The sequence below is a fragment of the Doryrhamphus excisus genome, chromosome 15 (genome assembly GCF_030265055.1).
Source record: "Doryrhamphus excisus isolate RoL2022-K1 chromosome 15, RoL_Dexc_1.0, whole genome shotgun sequence".
Classification (NCBI taxonomy): Eukaryota; Metazoa; Chordata; class Actinopteri; order Syngnathiformes; family Syngnathidae; genus Doryrhamphus; species Doryrhamphus excisus.
This window is the reverse complement of record NC_080480.1, coordinates 5,314,788-5,340,767: the sequence shown is the minus strand read 5'-3', so window position 1 is coordinate 5,340,767 and position 25,980 is coordinate 5,314,788. Positions and strand designations below refer to the sequence as shown.

The 25,980-nt window shown below is 39.9% G+C and overlaps 1 long non-coding RNA gene across 1 annotated transcript; it reads left to right on the top strand.

Annotated features, from left to right (window-relative positions):
* The first annotated feature begins 5,300 nt into the window (after positions 1-5,300).
* LOC131103474 (uncharacterized) lies at positions 5,301-17,732 on the top strand. Its single transcript, XR_009119612.1, has 4 exons — positions 5,301-5,600; positions 7,358-7,458; positions 13,409-13,473; positions 17,563-17,732. It is a non-coding gene; the product is annotated as an uncharacterized LOC131103474 (long non-coding RNA).
* The last annotated feature ends 8,248 nt before the right edge of the window (positions 17,733-25,980 follow it).

Sequence of the window (25,980 nt, the reverse complement as noted above, 5' to 3'; positions counted from 1 at the left end):
TCATACCTATGGACAATTTGGAGTCGCCAATTAACCTAGCATGTTTTTGGAATGTGGGAGGAAACCGGAGTACCCGGAGAAAACCCAGTTTTCAGATGTGCTCTTTATGCCTGCATGTTGAGAATGCCAATTGCATGTATGATGAATATACTGTATATATATTCATTCATTCATTTTCTACCGCTTTTCCTCACGAGGGTCGCGGGGGTGCTGGAGCCTATCCCAGCTGTCTTCGGGCGAAGACATTCATACCTATGGACAATTTGGAGTCGCCAATTAACCTAGCATGTTTTTGGAATGTGGGAGGAAACCGGAGTACCCGGAAAAAACCCACGCATGCACGGGGAGAACATGGAAACTCCACACAGAGATAGCCGAGGGTGGAATTGAACTCAGGTGTCGAAGCTTTGAGGCCTGCGTGCTAACCACTCGACAGCCTATAAGATGTATTCCTGTAAAAATTTGATTTTTTTTTCTTGTTAGATTACAACTTTACAAAATATTACATTCATTACTATACATATTATACTGGAATGTGGGAGGAAACTGGAGTACCCGGAGAAAACCCACGCATGCACGGGGAGAACATGCAAACTCCATACAGAGATAGCCGAGGGTGGAATTGAACTCGAGGCTCCTAGCTGTGAGGCCTGCGTGCTAACCACGGTTGCCGTGCAGCCCAGTAAAAGGAAGTTAATCATTATTATTGTTGTTGCTGACTTACACATACAATGGTTCAGATGTGCTCTTTATGCCTGTATGACAGTTGAGAATGCCAATTGCATGTATGATGAATATACTGTATATATAATATATAAATATTTTTTTTTAATCATCACAGCTTTCTATGCTGTGTTTCCAACAAGAGTCACCAATTAACCTAGCATGTTTTTGGAATGTGGGAGGAAACCGGAGTACCTGGAGAAAACCCACGCATGGGCCGAGTGTGGGCCATTGTTTTTTATTCATAAAATAATCCATAATTTTCTATGCTGCTTATTATCATGAGGGTTGTGAGGGTATGCTGGAGCCTATCCCAACTGTCGAGATGTGGGGTGCACCCTGGACTAGTCACCAGCCAGTTAGAATTTGTACTACTTTGAATCAATGGGCGCTTGCTTAACCATTTGTTTTAATCTAAAGTTTTAATCCAATTATATTGATGGTAAAAATATGTTTTGCCACCCCCCCTTCCCCCGTCCAAGGCGGCTTCTCAGAAAAGGCCCGCATGGCGGTTCGCACAAGTTCATTGTGGCGAAGCTATGACGGGAACCGTCAGACGCGGTTCGAGAGGTCCAGTGCCTCCATCTCGACACCGGATCACTTGCTGTCACACACAGCGAGGGTGGGTGGGATGTGGGAGGTCACGGAGGTCACTCATTTTCACGCCGTTTTTTTAACGCCGCCGGATAACTGACACCCGTGTCACGGACGCCGGTGATTTGATTTGACGACGGAGCCCTGAAATGATGTCGAACGTCGAAAGATACAGCACACGCTCCAATGGGGATGGCTCAGGTCATGTCCTACTTGTTGGCTCAATAACAGAATCTTATCCCATTGGAGGGTTTTTTTTTGGGGGGGGGGTGCACATGTGCAAATCTTTCAACTGTGGTTTGCAATGTTTTGTCTCACTTTGTCAGCATTTCTTGACTACGCTCCAGAAAAGCTTTCAGTTGTTGGTATTTGGAGTTTTTACTTGGAGCCCTGAAGGGCTCTTCAAATAGGACATCGACTCAACATGATGCTGGAGCCTATCCCAGCTGAATTTGGGCGACAGGCGGTGTGTACACCCTGGACTGGTCACCAGCCAATCACAGGGTCAATCTGTGGTCAAATATGGACCAATGTTTACTCTGCAGTACTACTGTACGTGTATATTTAGATAAATATTACATTCATTTTCTACCGCTTTTCCTCACGAGGATTGCAGGGGGTGCTGGAGCCTATCCCAGCTGTCTTCAGGCGAGAGGCGGGGTACACCCTGGACTGGTCACCAGCCAATCACAGGGTCAATTTGTGGTCAAATATTTACCAATGTTTACTTTGCCGTACTACTGTACGTGTATGTTTCTGTAAATATTACATGTTGAAGATATTACACAACCCCAGTTATAACAACAATAACATCATGCACCAGCCAATGCAAGACAACTGCTCCAACACGGTGATAACTTTTGCTTTCAAGACCCTCCATGGCAGCTGCCCGGTCACGCACGCATGCATGCATGCAGGTCTCGAGTTCATAACAACAGCTGAGGCTAAAAGCTCTTTTTCTTGCAACAACCTTCATGACACGACTGCCAGCAGCACCTTGCAAATCCCCGCTAGAGCTTTCTAATCCAGTTGTTGAGGATAGAGTTTTCCTTCAGGGTATGCAAATGTAATAACTTCTACAGTTCTCATGGTTCTCATCACCAAACCAACCCGTATCAGGCCTTCCATGGAGGAAAAAATAATAATTTTGTGACCTTCTTCTCCATGCATGTTTCCTCTTTTGGGGATGGAGGAACATTGAATTGTGGGGGGATGTATCTTGAAGTGAAAGAAAACACATCCACGTCACCATGGAAACCACCAAACCACAGAGAACAGCCACAAAATAACATAAAGCTTAAACTCTGTGTGATTATTGATGGTATTGACGCATGTCACTCACTATAAAACTGTTTTATGATGTAATTTTTTTTTTTTTACAAATTACACAAGGTGGCACTGCAGCCCTTAGAATGCATTCAATTGATCCTGCAGCGCCGCTCAGTGCTCAAAAATGAACATTACACCTCTTCTTTATTGCCACTCTGAATAGTCAGTCAATTAAATGAATTATTTAATTTACTATAATTTGTGCCTCGGCACCAAATCAAACAAAAACAAATATTTTTTATGTATTTGAATACCCAGACACAATAAATATTCCAGGTCACTACTTTGATTAAACACAGCAAGAAAAAAAAATGCCTGAAGCAGGAATAAATATTGATGCATGCAAATATAGAACAAGTCCACATTAAATATGTAATACATGTACAGAGTACTTTATTTACTCCGTGTGTGCAGTAATGTATCACAGCATTGAGTGAATGACAGATGAGTATAATAAGCATTTCTTTTTCATCAGTGCCGTTAATTTTGGTTTCAAGTCACTTTCTATATGAAGTCCTCTGACAGACACTAAATGCACATACTGTATCCTCCATGGAAGTTTATTTTTCCATATAGAAATGTTACATCATCCACAAGGTTATAGGAAATGTGAAGTTCTGAGAGAACAAAGGAAAGCAACAGCAAACTCAATATAAGTCTGTAATACTGCATGTACCAAGTACAAACAATGAGGATGCCTCAGGGTACAGGAGTACATATTGCAAACAATGTACTCCTGTACTGTTGTTTCACTATTTTTTTATTATAATAGTTAATAATTAATAAGAATAATTTAGCAGAACACAATCAGTGCCCAAGTTTCATCCCTAAAAGTGAAAAAATATGTGGTTATTTTTAGTCATGATTGTATTTAGTCATGAAATATTGCAATGAATTGAATGACCTCCGGAACTTGCAATGAAATGATTGAGCTGTGATTGTTTATATTATTATATTATATATTATATAATTTCAGTGAATTGATTGCAATAGCTGTGCCAGAGAGGAAATAAAAGTACTACTTGTTTGTCCATAGGCTCCAAAATGTGTGCCTGCTTTTTATTATTTCAGTTGAGTCAAAGGGAAGAGAGTGAATATGTTCCAGACATGAAACCTCATGTTGAGAATATGAAAAGAGGCTGATTATAATAAGCCCAGCATCATTTTCACATCATGAAATCTTTTTTTTGTTTTTTTTTAGAAATTGGGAGAGGGAAGGGGACGTGGGGATGGACATGAAAAGCTTTTATTCATCACTTGGGTTTAGAAAATATTCCAAGTAGAGCTTAGCAACAGTCTCCGTTGTCATAGCGATGAGCCCAAGGTGCGGTCAGCATTTCTTCGGATAATTATTTCCAGAAATTAATGGTAATGGTAATGGTTTTATTTCATTTGAACATGGATCAGATTGCAATTGAATGCATCCCATAATCAGTTCACAGTTCCACATGTCCAAAAGGAGTAGGAAGAAGCAAAGCTTATTAAATCCTACCCCTCCATCTGGTACTTTTACAATCAGTAACTGTTATATATTTTAAGGTTTTGGGGGGGGGTTCTTTTAAATGTGTTAATTTCAAATTAAAATTTTAAAATTAAAATTAAAATTAAAATTAAAATTAAAATTAAAATTAAAATTAAAATTAAAATTAAAATTAAAATTAAAATTAAAATTAAAATTAAAATTAAAATTAAAATTAAAATTAAAATTAAAATATTTTTTTTTACAAGGTGATATGACCATCCAATGACATAATGGGTACCATAGTAAGTGTCAATATAGTGATATATATAGCACATCATGACTGGTTCAAGACTCTTCATCCTTGTATTTAGCAAACATCAACTGCTTGTATTGTTTCTTGAATTGGCTCATCATTGCATTGTTTGAGGGTCTTACTCCATCCATTCCATAGTTTGATTCCATGTTTTTTTTTTTACTTTTTTTTTTTTTTCCAGAAAAACAACTTTCAGATGGTACCTCAGTAAGAACCACAAGCTTTCTTAATGTCACTTTTTTTCACCTGGATGTTTTCTTGAAACCATTTTGGGCTTCACTCAAAGTGTCCAATTTGACACCTTCTGCTTTTGTCAGTGAAAGAAGTAGAAGAAGATAAGTGACCTACAAGACCAGGATGTCAAGTGAAAAAAAAGGCTTCTCTAAGGAAATAATAATCAGCATGTGACAGCTGCCTGCGGTTGTGGACACATGCACTTACACGTGCCCACGGACACACACACACACACACACACACACACCTATATGCAGGTCATCCTTGTTTTTTATGGCCACAATTATCACCTGATCTTCTTCAAACCTTCACAGCCTTCAGATAATATCAGGTATCTGCATGAAAGAGGCCATACAGCAAATCAGGCTATGCAAAGAAGAGTCATGAAGACAGTGGTTATGAATGTGTTGTTGCCAAGTCAACCTTTAATACTGTATATTATGAATAATTAAAAGACAACACTCACAAATATAGTACTATTAATCTCTCAGAATTGTTAATTTGTTGAGTTTCTCCACCAAATATCTCACCAATTTAAACAGTTCCCTTGGAATAATGTGCTTTTGATGCTAAAACTACACTTCCCAGAATGCCACGCTGCCATGCTTAATTACTGCAGCTGGAGCGCTTGATGTTCAACAGAACTTCGAGACCAGGAAGTAGCAGCCCTGTCTACTTTTAACTGTATTAATTGCTGATAATGTGTTTTTCAACCCCATGTGAGTCACGTAGCTTATTAGTGTAGCATGCGAAGTGTAGTGCGAATAAAGTAGTTATTTTAAGTCAAAAAATTCACGAACTAGCATAAACCCCGCCAACCTTTCAACTGCAGTCGCATTTATTGTGACGTCATCCGTGCGCCGACTCTCCAGTCAGTTAATGTTAGTCTCATTGGAGTATTGAAACACTTAAAGGGACCTGAGAAGTTCAAGTGTAATGTAACAGGTAAGTCAATGTCTGTCAAAGTGTGTTTGTGTGTGCTTCTATTGTGTTTCTTTTTCTATTTGACTTGTATTTCTCCATATAGCAGTTTAATCATGCTCTTTCATTGTTGAATACAGCCTATTATTAGTTAATTATTTGCATATTTAATCAAAATACCCATATTTTGGCCTATATATAGCATATAAATAAGCATATAAATGGCTAAATGAACCAAAATGCAAATATAAGGCAATCACAAGACATGATCCAATGTTGTTTTCTGTGTTCATATCACTGTACTGTTGGGTGAGACACACAAGCACCAGACTTGATCACTGGAACATAACTGGCTTTTATTGCCGGTTTGAATGACCTTGCAATAAGCACAATAATCCCCAACCCAACGCAAGCTAACCCCCCCCCCCAAACCTTCAGCGTCACTTCCTGTTCACCCGCTACTCAGCTCCCCAAACGCCATAACACATTTACAGAAACACAAAGCACACCTTATTGTCTCTCATGTCTATTCCAGTTTATTGAGTAATAGGAGTGTAAAGGTGACTATAGGGGTGTTAGTTCATGTCTATAGGGCTCTAAACAATGTTAAAAAAGGCTGTTTACTAAAGTTGTAGTAAACATGTTTTCTATGCTCTAACTACAAGTATATTCCATTTATCAATAAGGAATCCTACTTGGAGGAAAATTCAATCCAATTCAAAACCAATTAATCACCGTTAATGAGGGATTATACTATAACAGTGTCATTCTAAATGACTTCTACAGGCAAAATGTATTATTTTTATAAGTTATTCTGAATATACTTATTCTCATACGTTAAAAATAAGTCAAAAATGAGTGCTGTGCTGTGGTATTTACCAACCTTATGAACCGTATTGACCTTTTTTTTTTTTAGCCATTAAGACTACGAAGGATGAAATCAGATAGGTGTGCTTAAGCCGTGCTGTTCTAGGCTTGAGCGGTGGGTTTGTGTAACCGTACAGGAGGAGGTCCGCCGCTCCTCCCTTGGCCATTGGTCCGTAATGAAGGCAGTGTGTTCCCTCCATTGCGCAGACACATGCGACACACGTAACACGGCGGCAAATGAACATAAACACTGTCACCCGTACTAATCATTAGCTTGAGTGAATGCGCTGATGCTGGGATGGGGCAAGAAGTCGGACTCGGATGGGTTGGATTCCGCCGGGGGGCTGTACGTTGTCGGTGATGCTGTTATGTTTATGGACAGAATTTCTCCTTGGCCCGGGACAAGGAAGTCTGAGCTTGTTTGTGTTAGATGATGGACAAATGGATGTATAATATAGGATACTGTATGCAACAAGACACTTTATCGAAGGTCACGCCATCATTTGATAGAAAACACAAACAAAGCAAAACTGGGGAAGAGAACAGCCAGGTTGATATAACATTTTCACTTATATAACCTGGGATGCAGTTTTTTTCTATAAATATAAATGACCTTTTAGCATATACATGTGTTGTCTTACAAAATATCAAAATGGCAAATCTGTTATTTTTCATAATGTGGCCCTCACTGAAAAAAAACATTTGTTGACCCCAGACTAAAACAATAAATAAAACCTGTGTCATTTTGTGCTAGAAACAAGGTTACCATGAAGAGATACTGGCTCAGGCTGAAAATACCCGAATTTTATCACGAAGGACGCATATCAGTCAAAAACACAAGAGACCACGGACTCCTAGTAAAGTATCTTTCTGAGCTTTTAATCGTGTTCTTGTACTTTTGACCTCATTTGCAGTGGTAAGGACAACAACGAGAAATACTGTACACAGCAGTGACACATGATGGGGACGAGATGTGGTGTTGCTGACGACGGCAGTATGTGACGCATCATCATCCGTAGGTGCCAAGTCTAATTAACAGTCAGCTATACGACATATGCCATATGCGTATTGACGCGCGTGTGTATTAACACGTCGAGTGGATACACGGCAAAACCAAGCTGTTTTATTATATAATTGGAATGAAAACACTGAATCCATAATATCTCCTTATGTAAAGGCCGGATAACCCGACTCAGTGTATACAATATTTAATACAATGTACACTACATTAGCAGTAACATATTGACATTTCTGGGTTACTTCTTGGTTATTTAAATGCATTAATATACCGTATTTTACAGAATATAAGTCGCACTTTTTTTCATAGGTTGGCTGTTCCTGTGACTTATACTCCGGAGCGACTTATAAATGAAAAAACTGTTTATGTTACATAAACACTGGACACCTTTTCTGTTCATGTTTATATTTTGGGTAGCTGAATAACCATTGTGTTAGCATATCTTACACCTCATATCTTATTATTTTATTGTTAGACGTAATGTCTGTTTTAGACCATTAGTTTGTTAGATAAATTACCCACAAAAAATTAGATTTATACTCAAGTGCACTTATACACTTTTATAGGTATTTTTCTACCTAATGCATTTTTGGCCTTGTGCGACTTAAGGCAAAACATAACCAAATAGCTAAAAATGTCATCCAATACTTCTCTACAAGAGAGGAGAAATATGATCTCAGGGAAGAACTACATTTGAAACACTTATATGCTAGGACTACGTTAAAAAGCCATAGCATTTCAGTATGTGGAATCAAACTATGGAATGGATTGAGTAAGGAACTCAAACAATGCACAACGATGAGCCAATTCAAGAAACAATACAAGCAGTTGATGTTTGCTAAATACAAGGATGAAGAGTCTTGAACCAGTCATGATGTGCTATATATATCACTATATTGACACTTACTATGGTACACATTATGTCATTGGATGATCATATCACCTCGTACTTCGGTACATGACAAAAAAATCCAAAATTAAATTAAATAAATAATAAATAATTTTCATTTTATTTTAAAAAATAACATTAAATTAAATAAACAAAAAATATTTTTATTTTATTTTAATTAATTAAAACTAATACATTTAAAAGAAAACCCCCAAAAAACCTTAAACTGTATTATGAAAGCAGGGAGTGAACAAATGTAACAGTTACTGATTGTAAAAATACCAGATGGAGTGGTAGGATTTAATAAGCTTTGCTTCTTCCTACTCCTTTTGGACATGTGGAACTGTGAACTGATTATGGGATGCATTCAATTGTAATCTGATGCATGTTCAAATAAAATTAAACCCTTACCATTACTCCGGAGCGACTTATAGTCGAGAAAATACAGTAATATTTCCATGTCCGTATATACAATGACTAGGATCTCGAAGAGCTTTGACACTGTTAGCAACTGGGGGTTCTGTATCTTGGCCAAGGATACTTCAACAGGATCACATCAGGACAGAGGATCAAACCCACAACCTTAAGGTTGGGAGACGCACATTCAAATACCCCCAATTGGGATTCACTTCCAAGTCAGATACTGTACCTCTATCGGTTCCAGGCAGCAGAACCAAACAAACAAGTCGTTCACTCAGTCAGATAACATCTGCTTGTGCACAGGGATCCATGTTGACCAATGGAGTCGCTCTGAGGCCCGGTCGAGGCTATCTGATCGTAATGGCGTGAGACTTGGGGGTAGTTGCGTGTCAAGCAAGGTCGTTTCTTTCTGATGAATGAGGCATGAAGCTGCACTGGCTGGAGTCCAGTGTTAGTAGGTCCACCACCTGCATGTTTTGCTCTGTTATCATCTCTGACATGTCGGCTGATGTGGATCTCCGTTCCTGACGTAGGGCATGAGCTTGGAAGCGATACAAACACTTTGATTGGGTTGTTAGACGCCAGCGATGCACAAGTAGGCTGACACCTGTTTTACTGTTTTATGCCCCTGACCTGTTTTAGCCAGTGTCGGGCAACAACGCAATCTCACTCCGAGGGAGATGGCACATGACTGCGTTTGATACGAGGTTATTTGCTCAGGATTACACAAAAAAAATCACATAAAAAATCCATACTAAAATTGTGCGTACATTTTAGTAGTTAGCGTCGGTTCATTCTTGTTTGCATCCTGTTAGCGTCCTTATACATGGAAACAGGACGTCAGCTCTGTCGCTCGTCAATGATGTCATCAGTGGTTGACGCTGTAGTTCCTTGCTAATTTTTCCCAACCCTAGTTACCCCAGGGGGTAATTTTATATGCGCAAACTAAAAAAATATTCTGTTTACTAATATTACAAATACTAATATTGAATCCAGTCGAGTGGTTAGCGCACAGACCTCACAGCTAGGAGACCTGAGTTCAATCCCACCCTCGGCCTCGGCATGTTCTCCCCGTGCATGCGTGGGTTTTCTCCGGGTACTCCGGTTTCCTCCCACATTCCAAAAACATGCTAGGTTAATTGGCGACTCCAAATTGTCCATAGGTATGAATGTGAGTGTGAATGGTTGTTTGTCTATATGTGCCCTGTGATTGGCTGGCCACCAGTCCAGGGTGTACCCCGCTTATCATCCGAAGACAGCTGGGATAGGCTCCAGCACCCCCGCGACCCTTGTGAGGAAAAGCGGTAGAAAATGAATGAATGAATGAATGAATAATAGGAGTGTGTTTAGCGCGCAGGCCTCACAGCTAGGAGACTCGAGTTCAATTCCACCCTCTGTGTGGAGTTTGCATGTTCTCCCCGTGCATGCGTGGGTTTTCCCCGGGTACTCCGGTTTCCTCCCACATTCCAAAAACATGCTAGGTTAATTAGCGACTCCAAATTGTCCATAGGTATGAATGTGAGTGTGAATGGTTGTTTGTCTATATGTGCCCTGTGATTGGCTGGCCACCAGTCCAGGGTGTACCCCGCTTCTCGTCCGAAGACAGCTGGGATAGGCTCCAGCACCCCCGACCATGGTGAGGATAAGCAGTAGAAAATTAATGAATTTAACTTAAACCAGGCTGCACAGCGGACAAGTGGTTAGCGCGCAGGCTTCACATCTAGGAGACTTGAGTTCAATTCCACCCTTGGCCATCTCTGGATTTTCTCCCAGTACTCCGGTTTCCTCCCACATTCCGAAAACATGCTAGATTAATTGGCGACTCCAAATTGTCCATAGGTATGAATGTGAGTGTGAATGGTTGTTTGTCTATATGTGCCCTGTGATTGGCTGGCCACCAGTCCAGGGTGTACCCCGCCTCTCGCCCCCAAGACAACTGGGATAGGTTCCAGCACGACCCTCGTGAGGATAAGCGGTAGAAAATGAATGAATGAATATTGAATCCTTCTCTGTGGAAATTCACTTATTACGGTCGATTCTGCAACTTCACTGAGATAAACGAGAGAGGCCTGTACATCCAAATTTAAAGATTTGTACTTTTATCTGAATTTCCAAAATTTACAAATGTTACAAATACAAATGACAAAGTTCAATGATGAAAAATATGCCTCACCTTGGACAGACATGACATGCTCACACCACATGACCTTTTAGGCTAGTTGTAAAGTAGCAGTAATGGGTTTGGCAGGGGTTGTTTTCTTTAAAAACACCTTTCAAATGAAATGAGTAGTGGGTGTGGCCCGTGGTGTTACTTACGTAACTCTGAAGGCGCCACGCTGGGATCAAAGGAAATGGAGAAGGGATGACAGGAAGGTGAAAGAACGGGCGCACGTCCACGGAGAGGTATGATATTTGTGAAAATTTCACATCAGAAACACACACGTACAAAGAGCTTTAATGCCAAATATTAAAGCATCAATTACACGCACCTCTCCAGGCGGCTCCTTTGTCAGACCCCCCCCTTCCCCCCCGCCGGCAAATGTTACATAACCACCCCACCAGGTACCTGATCTGCATTCATTTTAACCTGACACCGAAATACTTGTTTATAATTCCCATTTATATGAATAGTCAGTATTTACACTCAAAAATAAACGTTTAGCCTCAACAAAAAAAAATCTACGCAACAGTTTAGTCTTTCTTAGTTATGACAACTTCATTTGAAATTTCTTTGAACCAACAAACAATATTAGCTTTTCCTCTTCACTCAAAGCTTATTTTAAGTAATGCTTACTGAATAATTGTTGTCATAGCGACATGTTTTTCAGTTCGTAATGTAAAAAAATATGTTAAGTCAACTGACTTAATCATTTTATTCAAAGTAGTTTAATTTGTTATCTACTTAATTATAATAACAATGCACACAGCTTTTTAAGTAGCCGTAACTTAATATATATATATCGATATATGTGTGTGTGTGTGTATATATATATTATGTTACCAAGCTAATTTTATTAAGTCATGGCAACTTGCATTTTGTTTTAAGCTTACCAACAATCAAATTTGAGTGTATATGACATGCTAAATTAAGTTCATGTAATAGCCAACATTATTATTTGAACATAACTTGAAAAAATAAAGTTAGCAAACTTAGAAAGTTTATCTAAATCAATTAATTACATTTTTTTACATTGCATTTATGTATTAAATCAAGTGGTGTCAACAGATACTCTGAATTACTTTGTGTACTATTCCCAATCTGATTTTAGCTTATACAGTAAACCTCGGATATATCGGATTCAATTGTTCCCACTGGTTTTGTCCGATATAAGCGAAATCCGTTATATGCGTATAACGGAAAATGTCCCTTTTACGCATATATCGGATTTATATCCGGTATAAAAAGGCACTTCCTTGACTATGTTTCCAATGTACCTGGACGCGCAGGCAACGCTGCAAACGCTGCAAATGACGTCGTATAGCGGCCTGTCACGATTCGGCGAATCGCAGCGCCACGATGCGGCCATCCGATATATGCGAGGGAAATTTAATGAAAATGCATTGGAACGGGACTGGAGATTTTGTCCGAAATAGGCGAAATCCGTTATAAAAAATCTGATATATGCAATGAATTTGTATTGGAAATGCATTACAGAAAAATCGGTTCTTTTTTTATCTGTCCGTTGTGAGCAAATTTCCGATATATCCGAGTCCGATATATATCGAGGTTTACTGTAGCTTTGTGTTTCTTACACAAGATGAGCCAACTTTCTGTGTTTTTGTTTACATCTGCACCGTGTAACAAGCGCACCGTCCGACTCAGTGTGATGCCAATCCCGCCATCAGCAGGGAACGTCTTCTCCCGATGTCTGCACGGACATTCCTACTGTTCTGTTAAACAAGCATACGTTCAAATACGAATAATGATCCGGTCTCATGCAAGGACATGTTTCGAACATACAGTGGGGGTCAACTCAGAAACAGGATGCAGCCTTCATGATTGTTATGATGATGATGATTGGAATAATCAGACTTGAGACTTTTTGCAGAAGATACAACAAAACGGATATAATGTAGTAGATTTTACATCCATGACTCAGTACTCGAGCCTGCTCCGAGATCTCAGTGGCTATCCGGGTAATTAGTTCCCAGATGAGGGAAAAGCTGCAGCCCTGCTGTTCACAGCCGGACTCTTCACCTTTGTACCTGCTGCTGTTAGTAAAAGGCTTCCCGTGATGCATTACCGTCCTTTTGCATAAATGTCAGTCCCTCCCCAAATCATTTTTCGAGTGTATTAAAAATATAAACTAATCATGACATACTGGAGACGAACAATAATGTCAAGATGTACAGTGGAAAATGTACCTTTGGAAAAAACTAGCTGAACTAGCTGACATGAACGTCTCTTAAAAGGAAGGCAGAGGTCGGTCAAACCACCAAAACTGAAATGAAAAATGTCCTACCATACTTGAATGCATCATTCAAGAAAAAAGCAGCTAACCTTGTTCTGTTATTCATCTTTGCTTCTGCACCTTTGTGGTTTGTGATGTGAGAGCAGGAAGGTCGAAAAGCTTGAAAAATGTTCTTCCACTCTCATGCACCGCATTTTCCTGAGTGATGTTTTGTTTTGTTTTCCAGGAAGTTCCATTGAAATGATTGACTGAAAAGTACGGCAATTTGAGTTCTGCAATCATTCTCCTCTGGTAAGATGGTACTGTTTGTTTGCATGCTGTTTTTGTTGCACTATGTCGGCCCACAAAGATGGCCGGACCAGTGGAGGGAGTGTTAGGACGTGATAAGCAGAAGAGGTCATGATGGCTTCACTGCCCTTGAGCTGGCAATGGATGTAAAAGATAAACCTGGGTACAGGAATACGCATCTATACGGGGGTGAACCATACGGGGCATGGACCCAAATATTCCAATTCCATTCGGGTTATTTACTCAAACGGAAAGAATGTAACATTTGTATACACATCATTCCGAAAGAAAAGTGCCAATCCGAATGAATATATAACCGGATTCACAGGGGTGGAATATTCCTTTCCCCAATCCGATTGAGGTATCTTGTAACCGCTCAATCGGAAAGTTGCCAGACTGCGTTCTTCTTTGTGGTGTTTTTCTTCTTCTGTTGTTTATTGGCGGTTGGCAAGCAGCTTTTGTGTGCATTAGCGTCATCTGTGGAACAGAATCTAAACCCTTCTGTACACCATTCACAAGTCCAATTTTATTAAAAAAGAAAATACATATCTATATAAAACATGTGACGAGCTTCATTATAAAATATTAGCAAGATTGAACTTTATCTTTTCCTGTTCCCGGGTGCGTTCTTTCAGCGAATTCTGAGATATGACGTAACACACAGCTCCAGACGTTCTTCGATTTAAAAAAATGGAGGCGAGCAATCGACTTGACTATGGTTGATTATAGCGGCGCATGTAGACACGCCATTGGAATATTCCTTTCCATGTATACCATTGCTTTCGGAAAGATTCCATTCGGAAAGAGAAAAACTCCTCATGTAAACATGGCTACTGTTCCCAGGTGGAATTGACAAAATTAGCCATTTGCCTCATGTCCCCATGTTTAAAAATAGCCGTTGGGTATTTCTGCAAGACATTACGTCCTGCAATCACTGTGCCGCAGGCTAAGTGACAGCGGTGACACACAAACAGCAGACTGTGTCAATACCAGCTACCTGTTAGCCTGCAAACACAATGACACCAATTACTTATAATTACTTCAAGCTACTGTACATTAGTGGCTCAGAGTACACGGTGACACCCCCCCACCCGATGTCCTGTAACGTGAGTACAGGTGCAGAGGTGACCAGGTGCACACATAAACCGGTATGAATAATACACATAAATGTGTACGAGTTCATGCACTCTCTTACCCGAGCTCTCGAGTGAACCTGCGAGCCATCCCAGTTCACTCTGCGTCATGGCAGGTCCTGGTCAGACTGGCCTCCGTATCCCAAAACGGACCAATGAGGTTCTCGGAGCACCGCGGCCATCAACAAAAACCCCCGTGGCATGAATAACTCAGTGAACTCTGCTCGTTTTCCGACCTCAGAGAACTGGAATGGAAAAAGACAACACTGACTATAGACGACCTGCGCTACAAGGCAACACCTCATAAATGTTAGTGCCAAGTCTGCAGAGGCTTTTGCTCATATTTAACCGGGACAGAAGCCAGGCCCTCATGACCCTTAAATAGGGGAGGGCAGGCCCAAACCTTTCCACCGAGTGCAGCGTGCAAATGATAAAAGTCCTGAGAAGAGGAAGATGGCCTCCACAGTCCGACATGTATGCAGGGCTCTACATTAAAAACAAAAATTACTTGCCCATGGTGAGAACTACTTCCCCCGAACTTGCTCCATGTAAAATGAAATGAAAATGTTTAATATATTTAGCATCAATATTCATTCATTCATTCATTCATTTTCTACCGCTTTTCCTCACGAGGGTCGCGGGAGGTGCTGGAGCCTATCCCAGTTGTCTTCGGGTGAGAGACAGGGTATACCCTGGACTGGTGGCCAGCCAATCACAGGGCACATATAGACAAACAACTATTCACACTCACATTCGTACCTATGGACAATTTGGAGTCGCCAATTAACCTAGCATGTTTTTGGAATGTGGGAGGAAACTGGAATCCCAGGAGAATAACCCATGGAATTGAACTCGGGTCTCCTAGCTGTGAGGCCTGCACGCTAACCACTCGTCCGCCGTGCAGCCTGGTTTACGTTACACTCTTTTTCTATCACTTATCCTCACAAGGGTCGCAGGGGGTGCTGGAGCCTATCCCAGCTGTCTTCGGGTGAGAGGCGGGGTACACCCTGGACTGGTCGCCAGCCAATCACAGGGCACATATAGACAAACAACCATTCACACTCACATTCATACCTACGGACAATTTGGAGTCGCCAATTAACCTAGCATGTTTTTGGAATGTGGAAGGAAACCGGAGTACCCGGAGAAAAGGTGTGGGTAAAACACGGACTGCTGACTGCGGTCTAAATAAACGATTCTGATTGGTCCATTTCAAGATTTGCAAGGATTGCTTTGCAAATGACCACTGGAATTACGCAGTCCGTGTTTTACCAACACCCAATAAGAACCGCTTTTAAAAAAAAAAACTCTTCGTAGTACGGCATGCCAAAGTACACTTGCCCGACGGGAATATCACTGATTGGATTTACTTGCCCGAATTTTCGGTACATCGTTATTGTCAATCCCTGCGTATGTATGTACATGACACATGGATTATAGTGTCATCGTTCGGGCACAAAAACGCTTTCAGGAAAAAAAAGCAGTTTTCACGCAATGTTCCGAGCAGCTCAGCAGCAGCCAGGTGATGGAAGGCAGATGGTGAATTCTGACTATGTCGCCCCCCCCCCCCCCCCAGCCCCCGCCCCCCCGACTGCATTTACTGTGACACCGTGTTGACTTTTATCACATAAGCACAGTCAAGCGGTGGCTTTTATGGCCAAGCGCAATAGGGTATATACCGCATAGCATAATGCAGACGCCAAGTGGCCTAAAGCGAGACACTCAACAGGACCGTGCTCATAAATGGCATGACGCCTCGTGCTGCATTAGCACGTAACGTGTCACACATTGTGCAATCTAACGTGGAGAAGAGGTGACAATCCTTTTTGGGGGTTGGATCCATTGCTTGCTGTGTCACGGCTCAGTAAAAACAAATAACAATACACAAGCTCAGTGTTTTCACTGATATATATATTGGAACACTCAACTGAACACTTGTGTAACACGTTTGCTCAACGGTCTTCCGAATACCCATTGGCCATTTTGTGTGTTCTTTTTTTTTTTTTTGCATGTACAAAATGTACCATAACAATTAGCAGCAGCGGCTAGTAATGAGCCGTAATTAAGCACTATAAATGCAACCAGATCTCATTTTAATGAACATAATGTCATGCATTGTCACTGCACCGCCACAAACTGTGTTTTTAGTACATCGCGACATCATGTGAGCATCTAGCACGGCAGAGTAGTCAATCGTGTTAGAATAATTCTTATTGTTTTTTCCAGTAACGGGGCAATAAAAGTGATTACTAGGGTGCAACGATACAGAAAATGCATGGTTTGGTACTTTAGTGTCACGCTCAGATATTTGTTCAATACATGTTTATTACAGTTACCAAGTCATAGATACGGTTTTAAAATATGCTGTCATACTTGCCTTGTTTTCTGCTGTGCATACTTAGAAGTTACAACCATAGAAAACTCAATAATTCACAATTAACATTACAATCATAGGATAAATAGCCATAATTATCCAAATGACAAGACAGCCGAAATCAAGGAAATTGATAAAAATACATAAGCAATGAAAAGATTTTTCAGTTTATCACAAAATCAAAGAAACAATAAGAAGTAAGTGTTGAACTACACAATTCCGTAATGGAGTTCAGGGCAGGCATGGCACAATTGAAGGATTTGCACGGAACTAGCAGCTACAAATGCATCTTACCTTTTGAGAGGCTTATTCATTCATTTATTCATTTTCTACCGCTTATCCTCATGGTGCTGGAGCCTATCCCAGCTGTCTTCGCCAATTAACCTAGCATGTTTTTGGAATGTGGGAGGAAACCGGAGTACCCGGAGGAAACCCACGCATGCACGAGGGAGAACATGCAAACTCCACACAGAGATGGCCGAGAGTGGAATCGAACCCGGGTCTCCTGTCTGTGTGGCCTGCGAGCTAACCACTGTGCAGCCCCCTCTGAGAGACTCATTAATTCATTCATTTTCTCATTCATAGGCTGCTGGAGCCTATCCCAGCTGTCTTCGGGATAGGCTTCGCGAGAGGCGGGGTACACCCTGGACTGGTGGCCAGCCAATCACAGGGCACATATAGACAAACAACCATTCACACTCACATTCCTAACTATGGACAAAAAGTTTGAATGTGATAAAAACACATTTTCAGCAAATACGGAAAATTATTACCACAAGTAAAAAAAAAAAAAATGCTAATATTGCCAAAAAAAAAGTAAAGAAAAATTGGTCATTTTATGGAGAAAAAAATCTGAATATTCCAAGAAGAATTTACAAAACAAAAAACAACTTTATTCCTGGAATTTTTTTTTCTAAAAATAAAATAATAATAAAAAAATATATCTCGAAAATGTAGCACTTTTTCACCTGATTTCACAATTTTTGTCCTACCTTTCACCCTGGACTGGTGGCCAGCCAATCACAGGGCACATATAGACAAACAACCATTCACACTCACATTCATACCTATGGACAATTTGGAGTTGTTAACCTAGCATATTTTTGGAATGTGGGAGCAAACTCCACACAGAGGGTGGAATCGAACTCGGGTTTCCTAGCTGTGTGGCCTGCGAGCTAACCACTTGTTACCATGCAGCCCCTTCTGAGCTTACCACGTCAACAGTAGTGCTCAGTTATATTGGTTTTTCAAAAAAGCAGCTAATAAACTACTGTTACGTATTCAGCTGCCATTTTGAATGGTTCGGCTTATTTGCCCGTTTTATATCATTTACAATATTTATATATCCAAACAGCAAGACAACACATGGCGTTCATGCTGGTTTGCACAATTACTGTCCGGCATTTGAATATTCCAGCGTATTTTCAGGAGTATTTTTTATGAATATCAAGCATTGACACAACACAGTGGACGGGAGCAGGGACATACGTAAGGAGAGACATTACAGCAGCAGGTGGCGGCGGGTAGACCTGCCCACCTCTGGTGTATTTGTCACTAATGGACCCACTGACCCATAACAATTATATATTCATACAGCTATGTTTAAGCTGAGTTGCAGTATATTGCTGTCATGCATTTTGGAGCTATTAGCAATAAACCATAATGAACGAGGTATTACTGTGTGCAGTCTTTTCAGTAATAATTGTCCATATTTGAAAAGACAATAGATATATTCTAGATCAGTGGTCTCAAACATGCGGCCCGCGGGCCAAATGTGGCCCACAGGACACTAGTTTGAGGCCCCCGCCTTGATATGAAAGTTTAATGTTAGTGTGGCCGGCGCAAGTTTGACATGGATGCTGTATGGTATCATGTACCCAGAAAAAATGATTACGTTTGATTAATGTTCATGTTAAAGGTTAAATAACTGTTAATAGTTATCCTCCCTATCCGTGTGGAAGTGGTAAGTTTTTGGATATTTAAGTTTAAAGGAAATAACTTGAAGGCTACCATTTAGGTCGCTAGCTCTCTAGTTCGCGAGTTAGCATGTGTCTCAAGACCCTGGAGTTGCGCAATATGTTGTAAATAAAAAAAGTATAAATGTGACTATAGTCGTGTTTTGTCATGTCTACAGGGCTCTAATAATGCTTTGTTTATTTTAATCTGAAAAAAATAATTTGTCTACCCACCATCTATATGTGGTTTCTTAAGTTTTTATTATTTGCCATTTTTTTATTATTATTATTATATTTATTTATTACTGATTGATTGATTTTCTTTATTCTTGATTTGTTTATTTATTTTTCATCTTATTTTGTGCAGAAAAATACAAATTAAGATATTTGAGAACAGTGGAATGTTTTATCAGAGCTTTTATTGTAGAAAATCGGAACCAAAGCACTGAAAAAGTTTGTATATTTTTCTGTTTTTAATAAATGCGTTTTTTTTTTTGGAAAACCTGATGCGGCCCAGCCTTGCCCAGACCCTAGCTCCAGTGGCCCCCAGGTAAATTGAGTTTGCGACCCCTGTTCTAGATATAGTTTATGCAAAGTGGCGAGGGATGACCGTATATTATTTTGAGAAGAAGCATCCTTGTGGTACCCCGTCCAATCAGCAGGTACTAGAAGTGAAATGGAAAGGCAGAACAGGAAGTTATGCATACAGATTCATCAAAGCTTCATTAAAAGAACACTTTCCTCAGTACTTAGTACAGCTTGGACTAATTTGTAGAGCTTTTAATGGAAAAGGTTAAGGCGAAGAGGACGACTCGATCTGGCTAACACACAAACACACACACACACACACACACACACACACACACACTGGACAAGCTGTTCTCACTCCTTACTTAGCAGGCAAAACACAGCCTGACCTGTGAGCGTGTGTGTCTTTACACCTTGCTGCACTCCGGTTTCAATATTTTTTTCTGTTTTATTTATTTATTTATTTTACCCGTGTTCTGCCGCCCACCCACCTCCTCCGGCTATTCGGCATCAGATACATGCAACGTATACTCACTGTTCTTGTCGCCTTATGAATTTTAGCACAGGTTCACCGCCTGCTTCATTATTTTGCACAAAAAGTCAAAAATAATGAAAATCCCTTTCGGTGGCCGCTGCTTATGACTGCACAGTCAGCTCCCTTTCTTAATCCCCGCCACCAATATGCTAACATGTTGAACAATGACCCGTCTGTGATGAAAGCAGGAAAAGAACATGATATTCCTCGGATGCAGTGTTTGATAAATGGCCGAGACCCCTCAAGTGTAGACGAGATGGCTTGGAATACAAATTGTTTCCGACCCACAGGAAGTGTCATGCAGCGCGAGCGACTAAGAGTGGTGTGTTTTGTTGTCCAGGTGTGTTCGATTGCATTGCATATTCCACTGAACGTTTACAGCTCATTTTTACATTGGAAAGGATAGGGATTTGTGTGTGTAGACTCCATTTAGAGGTGAAAACAACATGAAAACTGCTTATGGGTGAAAACCAAGCAATTGATAGGAAATCAATCAGAAACATTGCACAAACATTGATCATTGGAGTGCCCAAAGTGCGTCCTAGGGTGATTTGCGGCAACTGACGGCAGGTTTTTATTGGCCTGTGGCACATTCGGAAAATATAATTTTCAAATAATTGTAAAAAGAAAACAGAAATAATTAAAACATCAGTTATAATTTTACATAAATAAAATCATAATACTGAAAGGAAAAATTTGTAATCTAACAAGAAAAAAATGCAATTCTACTACAATAATGTAGTTTTATTATGAGGAAAAATACCCTCATTTTAGTAGCATTACATACAACAACAAAAAAATACAGTTGTAACTTTTGACAAATTTGGTTGTGGAAAATGTTATGTTTTGACAATAAAGTCCAAAAAGTTACAATTTTATGACAATAAACTACTAATATTATGAGGAAAATTAATGTTATTTTATTAGCATAAAGTTTACATGTTTTAAATTCGGAATATGGGGGAAAAAAACACAAAAATAAAGCCGGAATTTCGGGAAAATAAGACTTACAATGTGAGAATCAAGTCTAAATATTCTGGGAATATATTCTGGGAAGACAATTTACCAATATTAGAAAAAATAAAGTGTGGTGGTTAACGCGCGGATTTGTTCTCTTGACTCTGGCTGAAGTTTCGCCAAAGCTTTTTTTAATGACAAAATAATAATATAATTATAAAAAAATAGAAATAAATTAAAAAAAACAACTAATAAAAAAAAATCCGTAGTAATATTACAAGAATAAAATCATAATATTGAAAGGAAAAAGTTGTAATTTTATTACAATAATGTAGTAATATTATGAGGAAAAATACCCTAATTTTAGTAGCATTACATAAAACAAAAAAAAAACAATTACAGTTGTAACTTTGGACAAATGTTATGTTTTGATAATAAATTCCAAAAAAGTTGCAATTTTATGACAATAAACTACTAATATTATGAGGAAAATAATGTTATTTTATTAGCATAAATGTGACATATTTTAAAGTCTGAATATTAGGGGAAAAAAACAGCAAAATAATTTTAGGAAATTTTGGAAAAATTAGACTTATAATGTGAGAATTAAGTCTAAATATTCTGGGAATATATTCTGGGAAGACAATTTACCAATATTTGAAAAAAAAAAGCGTGATGGTCAGATTTGTTCTCTTGCTTCTGGCTGAAGTTTCGCCAAAGCTTTTTTTAATGACAAAAATCTGACTTTTTAAAAAATATCCATATTTATGTGGCTAAGGCCCAAGTTGGGGACAGGGAACAACTCTTCAAAGAGATCCGATCTAATCCGTAAGGAAATGGTAATCGCGGTCCACCATTACACCCCTAATGTACACTACCATGGTCTTTCCAATGCAATGCATAGCCGGATAATCCGAATTATATAATCCATGCATTTTTGTTCAGATCCAGAAATCAATTCCCATTCACATTTAGCTTTGACTCCCATGTCTTTCAACTTTGGTCATACTCCATGAAGTTCTCTTGAATCTTGCGCAGATAGCTTTCCTAGAAATATGCTCACTTACAATGAGTAACATGAGCGGCGTTATCTGTTTACATTCCGTTCTAGATTATCCACAAGTGGCGGAACTATGAAATGTATCTGCGTTCAGTACGAACGATTGAAGTTATGGTCAACGCTGTTATGACAAATGACCGAACAGTTGAATTGACCTTCAGTCTTCTGACATCACCATCAGTACATCTTGTACCGGAGTTCCCATTGGACCGCTGTGACCTGTCACGCATGCTGGACTCAATAATAGCGTCTCTTTCCTGCAGAAAACTGTTTTGTTACAGTAAGGTGGTCAGCCCAGCCGCAGAAGACATGTCCGCATATGACGGCTTCTGAGAATTTCTTCGGTATGATGCAATATTTGGAGCTCAAAATCTCTAAAACCAAATTTGGCTGTTTTTTTATATTTCATTTATATTTTATTTTTCCTGAAATTTTGACGTTTTTAGTTTTTTCTTGCCCGGATGAGGGTTCAGATCAGGGTATGTCGTCCGTCGTCTATTGTTGTCTACTGTCGCCCTTTGAAGCTCTGTTGTGATTAAGGGCTATATGAATACACGTCAGTTAAGAATGCTAATTGCATGTATGGTGAATATAGTGTGTTTATTCATTCATTCATTTTTTACCGCTCATCCTCACAAGGGTTGCGGCGGGTGCTGGAGCCTATCCCAGGTACACCCTGGACTGGTCGCCAGCCAATCACAGACTTGACTTGACTTGACTATTTACATTTTCCTCATGCTATTTCCTATTTTACACATTCAAAGGTTATGTTATGTTCGAAAAAAGGTAAATACATTTTTATTTAGTAATAAAAAAACAACAAAAAAGCTAATGAAGTCCACATAAAACCAATGATGTCCTGCACAACGCTGGTTGAAATTCCTAATTCCCAATTATCCAAAACTTATGTCTTTAGTTATATATAGCATGTTTTAATAGAACATATTTTTATCGATACAGCGGATACATATTTGAAATCAGGGCTGTCCAAAGTGCGGCCAGCATTCCAAATAATAAAAAATAAAATAAAATAAAAAATGAAATAATAATTTCAAAAAATAATAAAAATAAAATTAAATAATAAAAAAATAAATATAAAAATAATTTAAAAAATACTATTAAACTATTAAAAATACTATTAAACAAGAAAACAACAACAACAGAATTTGAGAAAGCATATTGTAGGAATACGACCAGTTCAGGGTGTTGCCCAAGTCAGGTGGGATAGGCTCCAGCCTACCGACCCTATTACCTACCCATAGTGAGGATAAGCGGCATAGAAAATGGATGGATGGATAGTCAGAATATTAGGATAGATTCTTACAAGAAAAAAAGACAATAACGTCATAATAATATTAAGGAAAAACGAGTCCAAACTTTTCCCGTTCAGGTTATTAATAACACATCATTTCCTGTCCAAACGTGAATCAAACCCTTCCATGACACAGCCGCCACCCGGAGAATGGTAGTGAGGCGGAAGATCATGAAGCCGGATGAAAGACACTGAAGCGGGTCGGCTGCTTGAGAATACGAAAGCAACGTTATAACCAGCCCGCTGACGTCCATGCCGTTGTCCGACACACACACACACACACACACACACACATGGGAACACGTGCTGGCGGCATGCTGAGATTGTGCACTCAGATAGAGAGACGCTCGCATCGAGTCACTGACTCACGCTTGTTGTTTCACGGCCATTGTGTACACACACAAACGCATCGCTGACATATCTGCTTCATGTCAAATTCGCCTAATGAGGTTTACTGTTAGTGTTTTCTGAAACCATAAATAGGTAGTCCAGAAAAGTACAAAGAGGCTCACATGACACTGGCTCGTGCTCCTGAGTCGAGTCTTTGACTGACCTGATGTATCACATGAGGAGCTGTTATGATACCAGATTAAAAAAAAAAAAGAAGAACTTTTGTTTTATCACAAAATCCCAATCTGATAATACAAAGTCAATCAGCTTAACTGCTAATCACCTTTTTATGAACCATACCACGCCGCCGCTCCCAAGTGAAGTAACACTGGGACGGAAAAAAAAAATCTGAAAATTGGACTTGGTACAGGTACATGCTGAGCATTTTGTCTAGTGATGATTTTCTCCGAGGCTTCCAGGATATTGGCTATTCCTACCAAATGGGGTTGCAGTGACACAGAGGGCCGCAATCATCCTCCATATGTTCATTTGCTTTCTGTGGACAAGGTGTGAGTGATGGTTAGGACTTAATTAAACAGGAAGTCAGCAAGTCGGTATGGGCCCAATTAGCACTGATCCTTGGTTGCTGTACCTTCTGTACGTTTAACATACACTAAAATTAGCGGTTCGAGTAGTTAGTGCGCAGGCCTCACAGTTAGGAGACCCCTAACTCAATCCCACCCTCGACCATCTCTGTGTGGAGTCTATGTGGGTTTTCTCCGGGTGCTCCGGTTTCCTCCCACATTCCAAAAACATGCTAGGTTAATTGGCGACTCCAAATTGTCCATAGGTATGAATGTGAGTGTGAATGGTTGTTTGTCTATATGTGCCCTGTGATTGGCTGGCCACCAGTCCAGGGTGTACTCCGCCTCTTGTCTGAAGACAGCTGGGATAGGCTCCAGCATACCCATGACCCTTGTGAGGATAAGCGGTAGAAAATGAGTGAATGTGCACTTGGCGGGGGGGGGCGTACAACAATGAATCTCGCACTCAATAAAACTAAAATAAAGTAAAATAATTCCAACAACATGCATGCTAGGTTAATTGGCGAATCCAAATTGTCCATAGGTATGAATGTGAGTGTGAATGGTTGTTTGTCTATATGTGCCCTGTGATTGGCTGGCCACCAGTCCAGGTGTACCCCGCCTCTCGCCCAAAGACAGCTGGGATAAGCTTTAGTTTAGTTAGTTTTTCATATAAAGGTCATTGGTTTTAAATGAAATTAAATGAAATTAAGTTAAGTTAAATTAAATTAAATTAAATTAAATTAAATGCTGCACAGTGGTAGAGTGGGATAGGCTTCAACACTCCCTGTGACTATCGTGAGGATAAGCGGTAGAAAATGAATGAATGAATGAACATTGACATATTAGCTTACATGACATGACCTTAAGTCTACATGGTCTCAATGTGAGACCATAACACATAGGAGTGGCAGTATTGTTTACATGGCCAGTAGGGTGGCCGAAGAGTGACCAGGGGTGGCCAGGACTATTCCGCTGTTGCTAGCTCACGGCCATCTCAATGTCCTACAGCATAAGAGTTGCAATTTGGTGTAAAAAATTAAAAATAGGATTGTTAAGGTGACTATTGGGGTGTTATTTCATGTCTACAAGGCTCTAATAATATTCATTCATTCATTTTCTACCATTTTCTACTATTCTTTTTCCTCACGGGGGGTGCTGGAGCCTATCCCAGCTGTCTTTTAGTGAGAGGCGGGGTACACCCTGGACTGGTTGCCAGCCAATCACAGCGCACATATAGACAAACAACCATTCATACTCACATTCATACCTATGGACAATTTGGTGTCGCCAATTAACCTAGCATGTTTTTGGAATGTGGGAGGAAACCGGAATACCCACGCATGCACAGGGAGAACATGCAAACTCCACACAGAGATGGCCGAGGGTCGAATTGAACCCTGGTCTCCTCGCTATGAGGTCTGTGCGCTAACCACTAGACCACCGTGCCGCCCCTCTAATAATATAAGAAAACATATTTAAAAAGTCATAAACAGGTTTAATATGCTTAAAATTGTAGTTTTATGTTATAATTAATTTTTCTAGCATTGACATCCCCTTGCCTCCTGGTACACTTCCTTTCTTGGGCAAAAATGCTGACATGTTGGGACCGCAATAACATCTGGACAGATCAGTTCTAGGGACCTTCCACTACTGCTAATAATAGTTCCATCGTGTTCTGGATGTGGAAAGGTTTTTGTGAGATTAATAAAAATTTCCCAGGAGTGTGAGGTCACTGCAGA